The sequence below is a fragment of the Oncorhynchus clarkii genome, chromosome 16 (assembly GCF_045791955.1).
Source record: "Oncorhynchus clarkii lewisi isolate Uvic-CL-2024 chromosome 16, UVic_Ocla_1.0, whole genome shotgun sequence".
Lineage (NCBI taxonomy): Eukaryota > Metazoa > Chordata > Actinopteri > Salmoniformes > Salmonidae > Oncorhynchus > Oncorhynchus clarkii.
The window spans coordinates 16,675,034-16,692,217 of record NC_092162.1 but is presented as its reverse complement, the minus strand read 5'-3'; the positions used below and the strand labels follow the sequence as shown (position 1 = coordinate 16,692,217).

Below are 17,184 nucleotides of genomic sequence, written 5' to 3'. Positions count from 1 at the left end.
TTGAGTAGGTGTGTAAACGTTTGACTGGTATTGTATAAATATTGTGGAAGACAGCAGGGGAGTGGTAATTGAGGAGAGTTTTTTTTATACCTTTACTTAACTTGGCAAGTCAAGAACAAACTCTTATTTACAATGACAGCCTAGGAACAGTGGGTTAACTGCCTTGTTCAGGAGCAGAATGACAGATTTTTACCTCGTCGGCAAGGGGATTTGATCTTGCAGCCTTTCGGTTATTAGTCCAATGCTCTAACCACAAGGCTACCTGCCACCCTAATTGAGGAGAGATATCTTGCAGGTGGCTGGCTCCACCCCCAAACCTTATATGGACTTCCTGCCCCAACGAGGAAAGGCTGTGTGTCGTTAAGCTAGGGAGTGCTTGGAAATACAGGTGGAAGCAGCCTGTACATAGGGGCAGAGGAGGAGCGAACCAAGCAAGGTATGAGGAGTGAGAGCCAGAGCCGTTGGATTGCCTGTTGTGACCTGGACTGTTGGACTAACCCCCTTGTGTATCGGACCGGATTGGCTGAGAACCCAAGTGTGAGGATTACCCCTGGGAAAAAGAACGAACAAAGAGAACGGCGTGTGGACTGTGAGGTGATTGGTGCATTTCCCCCTCTTCCCCACTGTATGAAAATTCCTAAATAACTTCCCATTTGTCTTATATTTGTGCTACTGGTGCCTGTATTGTTACTCAACTTGGTGATGTGGAAACCCCACACTGTTGATCTTACTACAATATGTATAGATATTTTTTGTTGCCTGTTTCGCATGTTATTTTGTCATTAATACATGTCACATATCAGTTTGCAAACAATGTAAACAATAATAATAATAATAATAATAATAATAATGGAGTTATTATAGCCGCATACAAACTTGGTCTCTCTTTTTGCTTTCTTAAGGCAGCTCCAAAATGCTGGTGTTTCAGTCCTATTTCAATGCTTTCTATGGTGGTGGGGCAGCCAGTGGAACATACGGATAGTAGGGGTTGGTAATCTTCTCTATTTGTGCCGTGATTGGCTCAGTGTTCTGTCACCCATGCGTACACTACGTCACTGAAAAATCCACAGAAGATCTCAAATTCAAGCACCATTGGGTGCTGCCATATAGTTACATAAGAAGTGCCCATCCAAGATCATTGGCCATAGATACAATTACATTATATCTACAGTAGCTTTGATTGGACTGACTTTCAAAATCTTAGCTAGCAGTTGTCATCATGAATCAAGTAGACAATCTACTGGCAGATCCTTGTCATATGATGAGAAATTACAGATTAAATGTATCGGTGCTCATCGGGCATTGGACATAAACGTTACGCAAATAGTTGGAAATCGCAATTTCAACGTGTGGTTTCAAAGTAATCAGTGGCTAACTGCAAGCATTGCAAAGCAATCACTAGCCTGCTATTCAGTGCAGTGTGTGTGTGTGTGGTCCAAGTCTGGGTTTAAGGGTCTCTTTTCCAAGAGTAAAAGGATGAACATTCAACATTCGATTATGGTGGTCTGCTTAAAACATGTCGGTATTAAAGACTTGGACAGGGAGAGGTTGAAAATGTCAGTGAAGACACTTGCTAGTTGGTCAGCGCATGCTCGCAGTACACGTCCTGGTAATCCGTCTGGCCCTGAGGCCTTGTGAATGTTGACCTGTTTAAAGGTCTTACATCACAAGCCCCATGTTATGGAATAGGTGCAAACTTTATATAGGCAGAAAGAGGGAACTGAGCTGCAGCCACTACAAACTCTAGGGGGTTTAAATGTCATGATTTGGCAGCAGCTACAACACACTTATCTGATCTAATTTAAATGTGTTTTTCAATAGGCAGGATTAAATTGATCCAAGTTTATTAGACAAAAGCTGGGCTTGTTGGATAAATTATGATAACTGATTTTCTAATTATGATAGCCAACTATAAATCTCCACTCCACATTTAATTATCACTGCCTACTGCTCGCTAAAGCTATTTTCAACTATGCAAGTTGTGTTTTTTTGCAGGATAAGGATTGTCCTGACTTTCAAGAATGCCTGAATTGCTTAGATTTTTTGTAGTTAGCTGTTTGCAAGTTTTACCATCCAATTATTTCAGCTCTACAGGAGTACACGTTTCACTATAGTAGCCTACGGACAGTGGGCCATGAGCATTTTCGAGGTGAACTTCAAGCTGTAGGATTTCCCCTTGAACACAAATTATGACCACATTTCCACTACCTCATAAATTATAAGTATTTATTACTTCTATATAGCTGAGCATCTCAAGGAGAACTCCATATTTTTGAAATCCACAACACATGTACTATGTAGAACAAATGTGTCAATGACAAACTCATTTTATTTAGAGCAGATAGTTGTGTTGTAACAATTGCTAAATATTGAAATTCACATACAGTATTTCAGGAGAATGTTGCCAATGATATTTGACCAGTTTTTTGCATTTGGCTCCAAATCTATGTATTGGACTCAAGTGCCACAAGGGAGATTTTCATTCATTATATGTCCCTCAAAGTAGAACAATATCAAATGAATTTCTGTGGCGAACTGGGGCCATTTTATCTGGTGAGCTGCTTCAGCTCTTCTTGCCAGGAAATTTAACAGTCCTATTGTGAAGGAGAAGACCACAGAGAACCGATATTGGCTACATAGCTGTAGAAAGACAACGTTGCATACACCAGAGAGGTGTTCTTGTGGAGGCCGGAGCAGCATGTTATGAAGCCATGCCAGAAGGTCGCTTTGTGACCCTTCTATGTACCTCACAAGGAGAGAGGAACTGGTCGTACATCAACAGCAGTGCATTGTAAACCTGAATCCCCCCTCAGTGCAAGCCAGGCACTCTGTGTGTGTGTGTGTGTGTGTGTGTGTGTGTGTTTAGAGAGAGCAATGGAGGCAATACAATTGCTTGGAAACTACAGCAGCACAGGCTTGTTGGGGGCAGTCTGAAATAGTTCCCTCTAGTGGATTTTAGAGGTAGGCTAGTCTACTTTTTTCACCACTGTTAGATTTATGGACTAGAACTCATAAAACAGTAGGACTATGAAGCCATTGTTTATCCTTTTACTGCAGTGGACTAAATCAGGGTCATACAGAGTGTTTCTGGGTAGTCTTAAAACAAATCCACTTTGAAACAAAAGTATACACCTCACACACATGGTTAGGAGCTTTAAAAAAAGAAGACACCTGTACCATGTCAGATATAGAGTTGATATGTAATATATTTTGAGTTTGCATCTCAATATTACACTTTTATATACATCACAGAAGACTGAAATATAACAAAACCGTTTGACATGAAAACACCGTATTTATGAAATTATTCAAAGTATTAATAATATTCCACCCATGAGGCCAGTAACGGGTGATTTGGTCATTTGACTGCCGGAAAGGGCTACATTAGTAAATTGTCAGTGGAATTGGTCAATTGTCAGTGGAGGAGCTATCCCCAAATGTTTCTACTTTTCCTATGTGCTGTCTACCATTTTTTTGTAAGTAAACTACCAGATTACTAGACTTCATATAGCAAAGTAAGCAAGCCCGGGCAAGCACAGTAATGAAGAGAGCTGAAGTTACCAAGTGTGTTAATATTACTGATAATCGCCATCACCTGGTATCAATATTACAGTACAGTGTTTAAATTGTTGCTATACCTCGGTCACACAGTTTACAGTAATATGCCACACCTTATGTGTCACACAGTTTACAGTAATATGCCACACCTTGTGGCACACAGTTTACAGTAATATGCCACACCTTATGTGGCACACAGTTGCTTTTCAATATGGCTATTCTTAACATCACAACGGTGGTGGTCTTTGAAAATGAGTAACATTGACCCTCTCTTTTGTCACTTACCAACAGTGTTTGCCATTGAGAGCGGTCACAGTTAACTCTGTGAATGACCGTTAGAGCAACACGGTCACGGTCAGCTTGGAGTGAACCATTGTTTTGGTTTTCCAACCCCATGTGAGGCAGTTGATCTATTTTGCACCACCCAAGAGCGGTTTCCACAAGCACATCTGTCTCCAATCCACAGCCAACCGTCCACAACCACCAGCCCTTCTCAATATTCACAGACAGAAGACCCGTTTACAGCTGGTTCAAACTTGCGTCCTTGATACTGATCTTGTCCACATTCTGATTGTGATCAGATCTTGCCGCCCACCTCTAGAGGTAGTCAGACACTCATTGTGTCTGGATATCTTACAAGTGTAGACAGATCTGGACAGAGAAACCATTTAAATCATTATTTCACCCTCTAAAATCATTGACAGGTGGCACCATTGATTCATTACATCAATATGTCTTACAATAAATACATATTATTTTGAAAGAATAGCTGTAAAATAATTTGCATAAAAGAAGGGACCAGGAAATCTGGTCACAATGCAGACACAGTGAACGGCTAACAGACAATGTGGACACAATTGCAAATTAAACCAAATCAGGACAAAGGACCCATATTAGCACCAGCTATAAACAGAGCTAGAGAGTAGCTTTCTGCTTTACACCAACCTATTGCATCATATCTGTTTATGTGGTATGAAAATCAGCCCTCCCTCAAGAGGACACATTATAAAACATTTGTTGAGGTTGATTTCCTAACCGTCTTCCCTTATGATTTGGTGACTTGGCTGATTTGGACAGAAAAGATAGGCCTGAGTAACACAATCATGATCACAGTCATTATAAGGAGAGTGTCGTAGTGATGGTCAATGGAAAGCTTAAATATGACAAATTTAGCCTTTGGACAAGTTGGTGATGCCGTATCAGTGTCAACCACAAGTGGGCGCTATATGACTACAGTTTTTCTAATTGTAGAGTGAGAAAATGGGCTGGAATGGATTCACGTGGATATGTCAATGTACTTTTCCCTCACTAGACATGAGCTACTAGATAATTCTCTCAGGTAGAATCGAGTGTTTTCACAGATGTGTATAGTTATATTCCAATATTTTCTGCCCCATTTCATTGAGTAATTGCCATGTACAGTATGAAGGATGTTCAATTACTTCAATATTGTGAGGACAGATCTACATTTCAGGTTCTTACTCTAACCAGTCATAATTAAACAGGTATGTTCATAGTGTGTATTCCTCTATTCATTTTGCCACTGGTTGACTGTGTGTTCTGGATAGAGAGAAAGTACATGTCTGGTACAGTGGCCAGGTCAAGCTCTTATGTGGTTCTCTCTGGAGTGTAGTTTAATGCATATTTGGACATATTTTATACAGCACTCAGTCTGTTTCAACACTTGGGAGACTCCCTGGCCGACACAGCAGTATAGTCAAACATTATCCACAGTAAACACCAGTCAATAAATCAGCTCACAGCACAGGCTGAACCGATCCATGCACGACCCATGTGTGTGTGTGTGTGTGTGTGTGTATACGGTATATATTTGTGTGTGTACCAGTACTTTAACAGCTTTCATTCCTATCTATCTGACAGGGGTGCACAGAACAGTCTCCTGAATCATGGCCCATTTAGGCAAACCATTATTGCTCCTGTCTGTACACCCACAGCTTTCGCACCCTAACCACTATCTGAATCATAGAATTGGAATGAGTAGAACATACCCATTCTAATTGGAACCACATTAGAAGGGATTGTGACTTGTAAGCCAGCTGGTGGTGAATTTGATCTATTTCTCAGTGTTACAGATATGACCCACTGTATTGATTGAAATATAAAAAACATGTGTATAATCTAAACTCCACTCGCCCTGCGCATAATACACACAGTCTCCACCTATACATAATGTGGAGCATAGATTGCATAAACAGATCGGCTCTACAGTTTAGAACAGGGAGTAATGGTAATTCAAGTGTATGTGTTCTGACTAACCAACCTGCCTTCCTTCCAACCCTCGACCCTACACACGTTCAATTGCTTGCCTGCAAAGTAAACACAGTGAGCCATAGGAATGTTATCCCAAACCTACTAATTTTCCTTGATTACATTAATATTTTTCAGCTGAAATTGCCCTTTTCCCCTTCCTATTGCTCTTGTTTATTTTCTTCCCTTGCTCCTCTCCTCCTTCATTGCTTTCTTTATTAGCACATAATTAGGGATGATTAACTGGCAGACAGATGCCCTGTAGTTCCGGCGACAAGGGTAGGGTAGTGAGCAAGAGGGAGGAGGTTTGTGGGGGTGGAGGGCGATGTGTTTGTGGTAGAGGGTTTGGGTGGAGGGCAGGTTCTCAGTGATTGAGTGTTCTCGTCTCGGCTTGGTCTGCTTCCTGGGTCATTTGTTCTCACAAGAATCTTCTTCCTTCCTCTTCTCTCTTTTTTTTTTTTTACAACAGTTGAAGCTTTGGGACATAGCAGGTCATTCCTTCCTGTCTTTAGATCATAACCCACAAGGCGAATGTGGTTGTTCCATCCAGGGCAAGCAGTGAGGTGTTGGTACACAGAAACAGCAACGCAGAGCAGTAAAGAAATTACAGCCTATCTTGGTTCAGATACATGCGTCACGATTTTGTGAAGAAGTTATACCCATAAACCTGATGACTATTTACAGTATGTGTGAAACTTTTTTTTCTCTGTTGTTAATTATGGCTGGTCGTAATACCACTATGTAACATCACTTGAAACGTGACGTTCCTAGCCTTGGACTTTCTATTGGGAACAACAGACCTAATTTGTCCAGATACTAGAAAACCAGACAGATTAAATGGGTTTTCATTCAGCCCTCTGTGAAAAGGATGATGTGCAATACAGTGGCACTCAAATAGAATTTGGTAATAAAAATAGAGAAAAAAGCCTCTTCTATGCATTCTCTAACACCTTGAGGTCTCAGGAACAACTCCTGTAAGTTTGTAAACGTGTGAAGAGTGTCTACTTTTCCATAGGCCTTGATAGCTTCTTTTGTCTTTGATGAAATGGGTCACTCTCACAGAGAAATGAGGGACCGGGAGAAGAGAGAGAAGAGCGAGACCAGAAGGAGAGTGAGAGATGTGTGGTTATTCTGGCAGGTCTGAGCAGCATGAGGCACTATGCCAACAGAAACTCTCCCTCTCTCTCTCTCTGTAACACACAAACACGTACGTACACACACACATACTTTCCCCGCGCCTGAGATTGTTTGTGCATGGATTTGTCCACAGAATTTATATATAACATCCCACAGTTGACAGTGCATGTCAGAGAAAAAGCTAAGCCATGAGGTTGAAGGAATTGTTCATAGAGCTCCGAGACAGATTTGTGTCAAGGCACAGATCTAGGGAAGTCTAGCAAAAATTTTCTGCAGCATTGAAGGTCCGCAAGAACACAGTGGCCTCCATCATTCTTAAATGGAAGAAGTTTGGAACCACCAAGACTTTTCCTAGAGCTGGCCGCTCGTCCAAACTGAGCAATCGGGGGAGAAGGGCCTTGGTCAGTGAGGTGACACAACCTGATGTTCACTCTGACAAAGTGGAAATGGGAGAACCTTCCTGCCATCTCTGCAGCACTCCACTAATCAGGTCTTTATGGTAGAGTGGCCAGGTGGAAGCCACTCCTCAGTAAAAGGCACATGACAGTCCGCTTGGAGTTTGCCAAAAGGCACCTAAAGGACTCTCAGACCAAGAGAAACAAGATTCTCTGGTCTGATGAAACCAAGATTGAATTATTTGGCCTGACTGGGATGAAGGTTCACCTTCCAACAGGACAATGCCTCTAAGCACACAGCCAAGACAATGCAGGTTGGGCTTTGGGACAAGTCTTTGAGTGGCCCAGCCAGAGCCCGGACTTGAACACGATCTAACTTTTCTGGAGAGACCTGAAAATAGCTGTGCAGCGATGCTCTCCTTCCAACCTGACAGAGCTTAAGGGGATCTGCAGAGAAGAATGGGAGAAACTCCCCAAATACAGGTGTGCCAAGCTTGTAGCGACATAATCGAGAAGACTCAAGACTCAATCGCTGCCAAAGGTGCTTCAACAAAGTACTGAGTAAAGCGTCTGAATATTAATGTTTGTGATATTTCAGTTTTTAATGTTTAATAAATTAGAAAAAGATTCTAAAAACCTTTTGTTTTGTCATAGATTGAGTATAGATTGATGAGGGGGAAAAAACTATTGAATCCATTTTAGAATAAGGCTGTAACGTAACAAAATTTGGAAAAAATCAAGGTGACTGAATACTTTCTGAATGCACTGTATGTCTCCCTAGGCCTACTGGGTGAGACACAGGGCTGCATGAGGAATGTGGCTGGCTTGGCCCATGTGTGTTTATGTATTCTGTAAACTGCGTGTGCTCTGCGTGTGGAGGTGCATTCACAGCAGGCCTTTAGGGGATTTGAGATTGAGCCAAATCGTGGCACAATATCTCTTCAAGCTCTTTATCTCCACAACCTCTAATTGCCGACTTCCAATCACGCTGTTTACCCTCCTCCACCTCCAGTTTGTTCACTCAGATTTCCCTTCCTAACCTCCACCCACTATTGTTGTTGACTTCATTAGAATGGATGGGTTCAACAAAAGGAACTACCCATGTCGATCAAAAGGATGGTAAATAAAACAATAGATAATACAATACTTTATTACATTATTACTCTAATAGCACAAATATACAAAATAAAATGTACAATACAAGTGGAGTGTGTGTCTGCGTTGTGCCGTGAGTTGTTGTTTTATCTGTTTTTTTTTAGATCTGATTTTACTCCTCGCTTTAGTTACTTGATGTGAAAGAGTTCCACGTAGTCATGGCTCTATGTAGTACTGTGCATTTCACAGTCTGTTCTGGATTTGGGGACTGTGAAGAGACCCCTGGTGGCATGTCTTGTATGCGGCTGTGAGTTGCGTGGTAGCTGTTTGAACAGACAGTTTGGTGCTTTCAATTGAGTCCCCTCATCATTTATAATAATACTTTTCTTGATGAAGACATTGTCCATCTACTGAGTATACTCCATGAAATATCAGCCATGAAAGAATGTCTGTAACGCTTATTTTTCTGGCTTTCCCCTTCAACACACCACCCAGTCCCAAGCCAGCAGACCTTGGCGGTCCATGGTAAGAAATCTGCCAAATGTGGTGTTGTGGTGAACCAACACGCCGCCACCTCAAAGCAGACTAAATCAACGCAAACCATCTTGAACTAATTGTCGAGTTGACAAGGGTAGTGGATGGGGAACGGGAATGCCATAACCCAATGGATTGATTACGTTCTTGTGGATCTGGTCTCCATAACCTGGCCTTGACTTTGACGGTAGACCACAGCGACCAGAGCTTCAGCTTCAACCCAAACATCTGACATCTGAACAGGGCACTAAATCTAACTTATCTTGAATGTAACTCGACCCCTTTAAAAAAATCCCAACGCCCAAAAGCTGAACATATTTGTGATAGTGTAGGGTTGAAATGTGTTTTAGCGTTCACAGCTGGGTGTGGTGTGTGTGTGTGTGTGTGTGTGTGAGAGAGAGAGAGATCTGACTGCCATTCAAAATCCAAACTGAAGTGATGTGTGAACCAGCACCATGGTTTCTGAAACTGGGACAGGGCTTAGATGAATCCTCTGGTGACGTCATTCACCAGACTGACCTGCTCTCCAAATACCTAAAAAAAAATCAGGTTCCAATGTTCCATAGTACAGTCAATGAGATTAGGGTGTCTTGGAAACTCGGGTAATAAGGTCACTGTCAGGACTGGGTGTGTTGTGATGCGGAACATGTTTAAATGTTGCTACTTTTCCTGAACAACAACAACACCCTTCAGCTGCGTTTTTCTGCTACCAACTTTCACAATAGTTGGCATGTGTTTGTGTTCACCTCATCTACCGATCTCACCAAAGTGAATTTGACTCAGTACATTTGGACTTGTACTGTACACGCTAGCCATGTATATGTGAATGAAAATCATTTTAGTTTATATCTTTAGTTGTGCTCGGGGCAGGGCACTGGGACTCTCCATTCACTCCAGATTTTTGTCATCTAAGGTTTCAGGGGGGTTAGCTCATATGGAAAGCTGATTCCAGAGGTTGCTTCATCTCACATGGTTTCAATCGTAGTGTCCTGGAGACCTGTGGCTCTACAGCGGACCCTCTCCCTGGGACTCTGTGGCCTAGGGCAGGTCTAGGTACTAGGGAGAAGCAGAAGAGAGTAGGGGAAGGGAGGGTGGTGCAGCACTGTAAATGACACCTCTGTATTGTACTCATCAGGTCCATCACCCTCCTTCCACATGTTTTTATTAAATCTTGAAAAATGACATGCTGAATCATTAGGGGAAGTGTCCCCTTTCACTTGTGCCCCCTTTCCTCTGTGTTTTACACACAAAACAAGTGCATTCCTATCCATGACATTTGACAAATGCAGCTTTTCATTTGGATTGAAATATTCAGCATTCAAACCATTGGCAGGAAAAAGGAAATTGGCCTTGTTTGTTTTTGTTTTGCATCCAAAGCAGTGGGAAAATAAGGATGAAATGAAGTGGGATGGTATTGGTGAGAACGGGGTGATGGAATATTTCCAGCAGCACACCTTTTAATAAAGAGCTTTTCTCCTTTTCTCCATTTGGTGGAACGGGGCTGTTCTTGGTGTCCGTTGGTGTCAGCGGTGGGCTCCGTGGAGGTGCTGTGTGTTCACATGGATCCTGTGGAGAGGAGAGGGACGGGGTTGCTCCAGGTCAACGACAAGCTCTGCAGGAGGATGTGCTGGTGGTGGTGCAGTCTAACCATGTCTGGTGCTGATACGGGCCCATAGAACCCGTCTGTGAGTAGAGCTCTGCCTATAGGCACTGACAGACAAACTACTGTATAGAATGCAACAGATGGTGCTACTGCTGTGAGAAGTGGGTACAATCACCTATGCATGCTGGCTAGCTTTCACATCTTTATTTTCATTCTCACACAGGTCAGGAGTGTTATTTGGGCTATCATTTAGTCAACATTAATAAACAAAACTTCTGTTTTGTGGGAAAAAGTGCTGGGCATTAGTGCTCCTTCCGACTAATGTGAGTGTATTTGACTATTCCTTCGTGAATTAGCCATGTGCAATGGAATTCAATCTCTATTATGGAATCAAGTGGGTTGGGTCGATTACAGTTAAGGATGAGGAAACACTGTTGTGTAACCAGTTACCGATAGGCTTAGAGTCTGTATGGTACGTGGTATGTATCAGTTCTAGACTGCTGATGTACTGGTATTAGTATAATGACTGAGTGGGTCTGGTCTGATCTGGTCTAGTGGCTACAACATAGAGATTAGATCTCTTCCAGAGCTGCATTCTACAACAAACAAGCGCCCCCATAAATGATGGAGGAGATTTCCTCAGCCATGGCTGCAGACATAAACATTGGTCCTCATTGATGGACTGAGACTGAGGTAATTAAGGTCTACCACCATCATTAGTCCAATTAGGGTTCAATGCCTATAAATCCACTGGGCTTTCCTTATTTCAGTTGTTTGCCACAGTTGGAAAAGGGGGGGAAAAGTATACTAAAATTACAGAACGTTTGTTTAAAAAAAATGCCCAGGAGACAGAATTCCCCCTCATCTGAACACATTCTTTGCTTTCCTTCTCAGTCGGCCAGCGAGGTAGAGTTGCTCTCAGATTCCAAGGGGCACTGGTGTTGTGTTGGGTACTGCCACTTCTGACAGTGATCCCCCTAGCTTAACAGAGATAAGACATCTGGGCCCTCACCGGGTCAGGTTTGTGAACTATGTCCAGGTTTACCGTGATCGGATGTCACAGTGTCTGCCTCTGTTGGTTAGCTGGGCTTTAATTATATACTGTATGGGTTAGATAAAGACTCAAGTCCTCAGGCTGTTTGTGTCCTGTGACTTTGACTTGGTTTAGCATCATCTTCCAAGTCTAGAGATGCTCATTTATGAAATAGAGACGCAGGTTTCTCTTGATGTTGTGTGATGCTCCAAGCTTTGGTTATGTTTTAAAGGCTCAACTCATACAATAATGCATTTTCTATGGTTTTACTCTAGCATAGCATTGTAAGGCATTAGAAGGCCAACATCCCGGAGTTGCCTCTTCATGGTTGACATTGAGACTGGTGTTTTGCGGGTACTATTTAATGAAGCTGCCAGTTGAGGACTTGTACTTTTCCTCTTGCTCAGTTGTGCACCGAGGCCTCCCACTCTTCTTTCTATTCTGGTTAAGCCAGTTTGTGCTGTTCTGTGAAGGGAGTACGTAGTAAACAGCATTGCACGAGATCTTCAGTTTCTTGGTAATTTCTCGTATGGAATAGCCTCCATTTCTTAGAACAAGAATAGACTGACAAATTTCATAAGAAAGTTATTTGTTTCTGGCCATTTTGGGCCTGTAATCAAATCCACAAATGCTGATTCTCCAGATACTCAACTAGTCTAAAGAAGACCAGTTTTATTGCTACTTTAATCAGGACAACAGTTTTTGGCTCTGCTAACATTGCAAAATGGTTTTCTAATGATCAGTTAGCCTTTTAAAAGGATAAACTTGGATTATCTAATACAACGTGCCATTGGAACACAGGAGTGATGGTTGCTGATAATGGGTCTCTGTACGCCTTTGTAGATACTCCATAAAGAAATCTGCTGTTTCCAGATACAATAGTCATTTACAACGTTAACAATCTCTACACTGTATATCTGATCAATTTAATGTTATTTTAATGGCCAAAAAATGTGCTTTTCTTTCAAAAAATGTCTAAGTGACCCCAATCTTTTTAATGGTAGTGTACATACATTTTACATCCACATTTTGCATACACATTTGACATACATGGTACTTTTATATAAAGCAGTCACATAGGAATAACACATAACAACAATACATTACCAAACATAAGCTCTTTAATCCCACCCCTCAGCCACTCTCAGCCCATCCCACCTATCACCATAGACCACCCTCATTTGGTGTCCATGTGCCATATATTTTTCAATTGTGCTGTGATGTTTTACATACATACATGTTGAACCTTTCTAAAGGTATAGTATCCACAGATTGCGAGATAAACATGAAAACCTTTCCTACGGATATTATTATATTTTTCATTGACTGACTATGGCTTTCCAAATCGCCCAACACGGCTATTTGTAAGGTTAATTTTAAGTGAATGTTGTGATTTTTAACGATCCCTGAACCTGTGACCAGAAACAAGCAACAGGGGAATAAATTATCTGGTGATTTTGTCTCTTCGCAGCAAAATCTACAGAGCTGAGATTGTTGTATGTCCCATATATATATATATATATATATATATATATATATATATATATATATATATATATATATATATATATATATATATATAGCATTCTGTTGGTGGCAAGACTTTTATATAATCATTTAAATAGAAAACTCGAAGTGTTGAACCAAGTGTTGTTTTTTGCACCAGTTCATAAACCATGTGCCATGGAATCGGTACATTGAAAATCATTTCCCATTTATTTTACAACCTGTATGTCCTCAAATTAAAATTGTATTTTTTTCTATTTATGACAATTCCTTCCAGCCAATATGTATCTTAAAATATAGTAGGCAAACAAGTTCTGATCAGTCTGGTAAAATCTTTGTTATTCTATGTGCTATGCATTTTGCCAGGATTTTCGCATCATAACATTGAAGTGCAAGAGGCCTCTAATTTTTTTAATGGGCTGAATCTTTCTACTTATCACCTGGGTCCTGTTTCAGTAATAATGAAATCAGACCTTCTTGTTGAGTACCTGAAATTCTACCATTTTTATAGGAGTAATTGAAATAATCAGTGGTGTAAAGTACTTAAGGGGAACACCCCCCTGAAATGGACAAAAATGAATGGGATCATATTGGCACCGTACAAAACTTATACACGATGGACAATACCACTCAATTGGACGTTGTTTCATTCAAAGTTGATTGCAAATGCCATATGGCAAATGTGTAAAAAAAAGTGTAACACTGCAAAAATCCAATAGATGGCGAGTGCGCTCCACCAGAATTTTTCATATTGCAAATGTAACACAAGTCAAGACCCAAGAGTAAAATTTTGAAAATTTGAATTTTTAAAAACTTTATCACCCCCTTACAAAAGTGCTTTCTGGACTGTTTTTGAATGAGCTATCGGACAGAAACGTTGGGGTCCGTCTCTATGGGCCGAGGCGGTTTCAATGCACCTAGTCTTGCGACTCTGGGACATTTCTAAATGTTGTCATTTTTGTGATGTCAAGATTAATTTAAGTTATTGCAAATGTACGAGGATGGTTCTCGGTCCGAGAACCTTCTAGAGCCACATAATTCACCATGGACACAGGTTTCCAAAGTTTCAGAGCTCTAGGTCTGACGGTTCTGTCGAATTGTGCTTCTAACCCTAACTGTTCTCCCGCTGTCACTCAAAAGCACCTGCAATTTAGGGCCAGGCATCATTATGGGCCTACTTTTTTCATGGTCGCTGAGCTCAGACCGAGCAAACTACGGTCTAGCGGGGCATCTCGTTGAACTCGGCACAGCCTAGAGATTATGGTAATGCCATTGCAGGCTCTGAGTGTCTTTAAGCACCGCACTCTGTCACTCCATCCTTGCTGTGTGTGTGTGTGTGTGTGTGTGTGCGAGAAATGACTGACTTACAGTTCATGAGGGTTGCCTAATCACACATATGAAGTTTTGAAAAGATCAGACCTTTTTAACCCTTCGAAACAGCACTTATGACACCATTTTAAGGAACTACCGGTTGACACAGGAAGCTGAAAGTGAACACATATCCTCCTTGGGGTAGGCACTTATAGAATTTATAAACTTATTTACCGGGGGTTGAATGAGTCTGTGTTATTTCAGAAAATCACAGAAATCTTGCAGAGCTCCAAAACACACTTAAAAAAGATTCGTATGAACACGCTGCAATGGTATCTGTAACTTTTTGAAAAAAACAAATTTTTTTGAACATCACCAATTGTACATTGTAACACGCAGTGCAATGGTATCGGTCAAATGTAACTTTAATCCCAGAAAAATGGCCGTAAAAAAAGCGTTGAGACCAACTGTCTTTTCCGTTTCGTCTTCGAAGTCTTTTCCGAGAAAAAGGCCACGTCGTGATTGGTAATGTTTTGTACATTTGCAATATGATTCCATTCGCCCTCTGGTGGGATTTACTGGGACAGCGAAAAAATGACCACAATTTGAACATTTTATAAAACGGAAACCGATTGTCCGAGAGACTTCGTTCGATGACTTCCCAGAAGATCTGTTGCACGTTCGCGGACGTCTAGTAAGGGACCGTACATTTGCAATATGGACTTTCTCACCGACCATATGTCAAAATGTTCCCTTCATGTATGTAAAAATGTAAAGTATGTAAAGTACTACTTAAGTAGTTTTTGAGGAATCTGTACTTTACTTTACTATTTATATTTTTTGACAAATTTTACAATTACTTCACCACATTCCTAAAGAAAATATTGTACTTTTATCTCCAGACATTTTCCGTGACAACCAAAAGTTCTCATTACATTTTGAATGCTTAGCAGGACAGGACAATTGTGAAATTCAAGCACTTATCTGTCATGCCTGCTCCCGCTCTTCCCCCCCTGGCGCTTGAGGGCGCCAAGCTGCCCTGCATTACGCACTCTTGCCACCATCGTTACGCACACCTGCCTTCCATCGTCACATGCATCAGCGATATTGGACTCAATCACCTGATTATTACCTCACAATATATTTGTCAGTTCCCCAGCTCTGTTCGCCGCTGCTGCATTGATTGTTGTCTGTCTTTGTGTTTCCCAGTCCTGATGCTGTTCCTGTCCTGTTGCATGTCCGTTCCTAATTAAATGTCAACTCCCCGTACCTGCTTCTCTTCTGCAGCATAGTTCCTTACAACATGCAGCAGCCATTAAATGAAGCATTGGGGAGTCTGGGGGCTGCCGCCAATGGAACCTGCCGCCGATGGAATGTCAACTCCCTGTACCTGCTTCTCTTCTGCAGCGTCGTTCCTTACACTTATCAAGAGAACATGTGGCCATCCCTACTGCCTCTGGCCTGGCTGACTCACTAAACATAAAATACATATTTTGTTAATAATCTCTGTGCTGGAGTGTGAACCTGGCTATCCATACATTTTTAAAACAAGAAAATGGTGACTTCTGCTTTGCTTAATATAAGGATTTTTAAGTGATTTATACTTTTACTTTTATTTTTGATAGTTAAGTATCAAAAGTGAATGTAGTTGCTCAAATATACTTAAGTATATCTAAAAACCAAATGCTTTTAGACTTTTATTCAAGTAGTATTTTATTGGCTGACTTTCACTTTTGCTTGAGTAACTTTCTATTAAGGTATCTATACTTTTACTCAAGTATGACAATTGGATACTTTTTCCACCACTGCTAATAATGGATCTTTGAGTACATCAAAACATGTCTGATATCCCTCTACTGGTATACCATCAAGCCCTGGTGTTTTTCCAGACTTATTATTGCCTTGTTATTTGACTTGTTATTGCCTCAAGGTTATTCTCCTGTAAGTTGGCCTTCACACAGGTCTTTCTGTAAATTTGTTAATTTTACATTATTACTATTAAGAAATAAACATTATAGTTAACATCATTCCGTGGAAATGGAAGAGACTGAAAAGAAAACATATGCTTAAAATATTTAGCAAAATATAATTTGGTGAATCATGATTGACATATTTGTAATGAGTTTCTGTAAACTATTTTTGGTAGCATTTCTATGTTGAAGATTCAAGAAACATTTTGTGCATTCTTCAACATTTTCCATCCAATTCACTTTATTTCTGTAATACATTGCACTTGATCATTCTTGAATAAGTACCTCCAATTATTTTTGTTCTTCCTCTAACCTATTTTGTGCCTCTATAGTACAGTTTCCATTACCATCTACAGTTTCCATTACCATCTACCTGCACCGTTACTTCCTCTATTTCTTGTATTAGTCTAATCTCTTTTGCCCTAAACTGCTTTTGTTTTGATGATGAGTATTGTATTGAATGGCCTGTAAAAGTACATTTAAAAGTGTCCCATACAATAAGGGGATCTGTTGTAACTATGTTGTGCAGAAAAAAAGTCAATTCAGAATTATTTTATCTTAGTTACAGTTTTTTACAGTCACTTTGGCACTAATTTCAGAACCTTGGTTGTCATTTTTCAAAACTCTAGACACAACTCACAACCGATGATCAAATTGCACATTTTTCAAAACTCTAACACTTTTCCAATTGCTTTGATACAATACACTTAAAGGTAAGATCATTTGTTCATAGAACTAAAATCACCTGTTCAAAATGACACAACTTAACATCAA

General features: G+C 40.7%; 1 long non-coding RNA gene across 1 annotated transcript; it reads left to right on the top strand.

Annotated features, from left to right (window-relative positions):
- The first annotated feature begins 371 nt into the window (after positions 1-371).
- On the top strand, positions 372-16,962 carry LOC139368055 (uncharacterized). The gene is made up of 3 exons (XR_011626920.1): positions 372-594; positions 10,515-10,672; positions 15,728-16,962. It is a non-coding gene; the product is annotated as an uncharacterized lncRNA (long non-coding RNA).
- Positions 16,963-17,184: the final 222 nt, after the last annotated feature.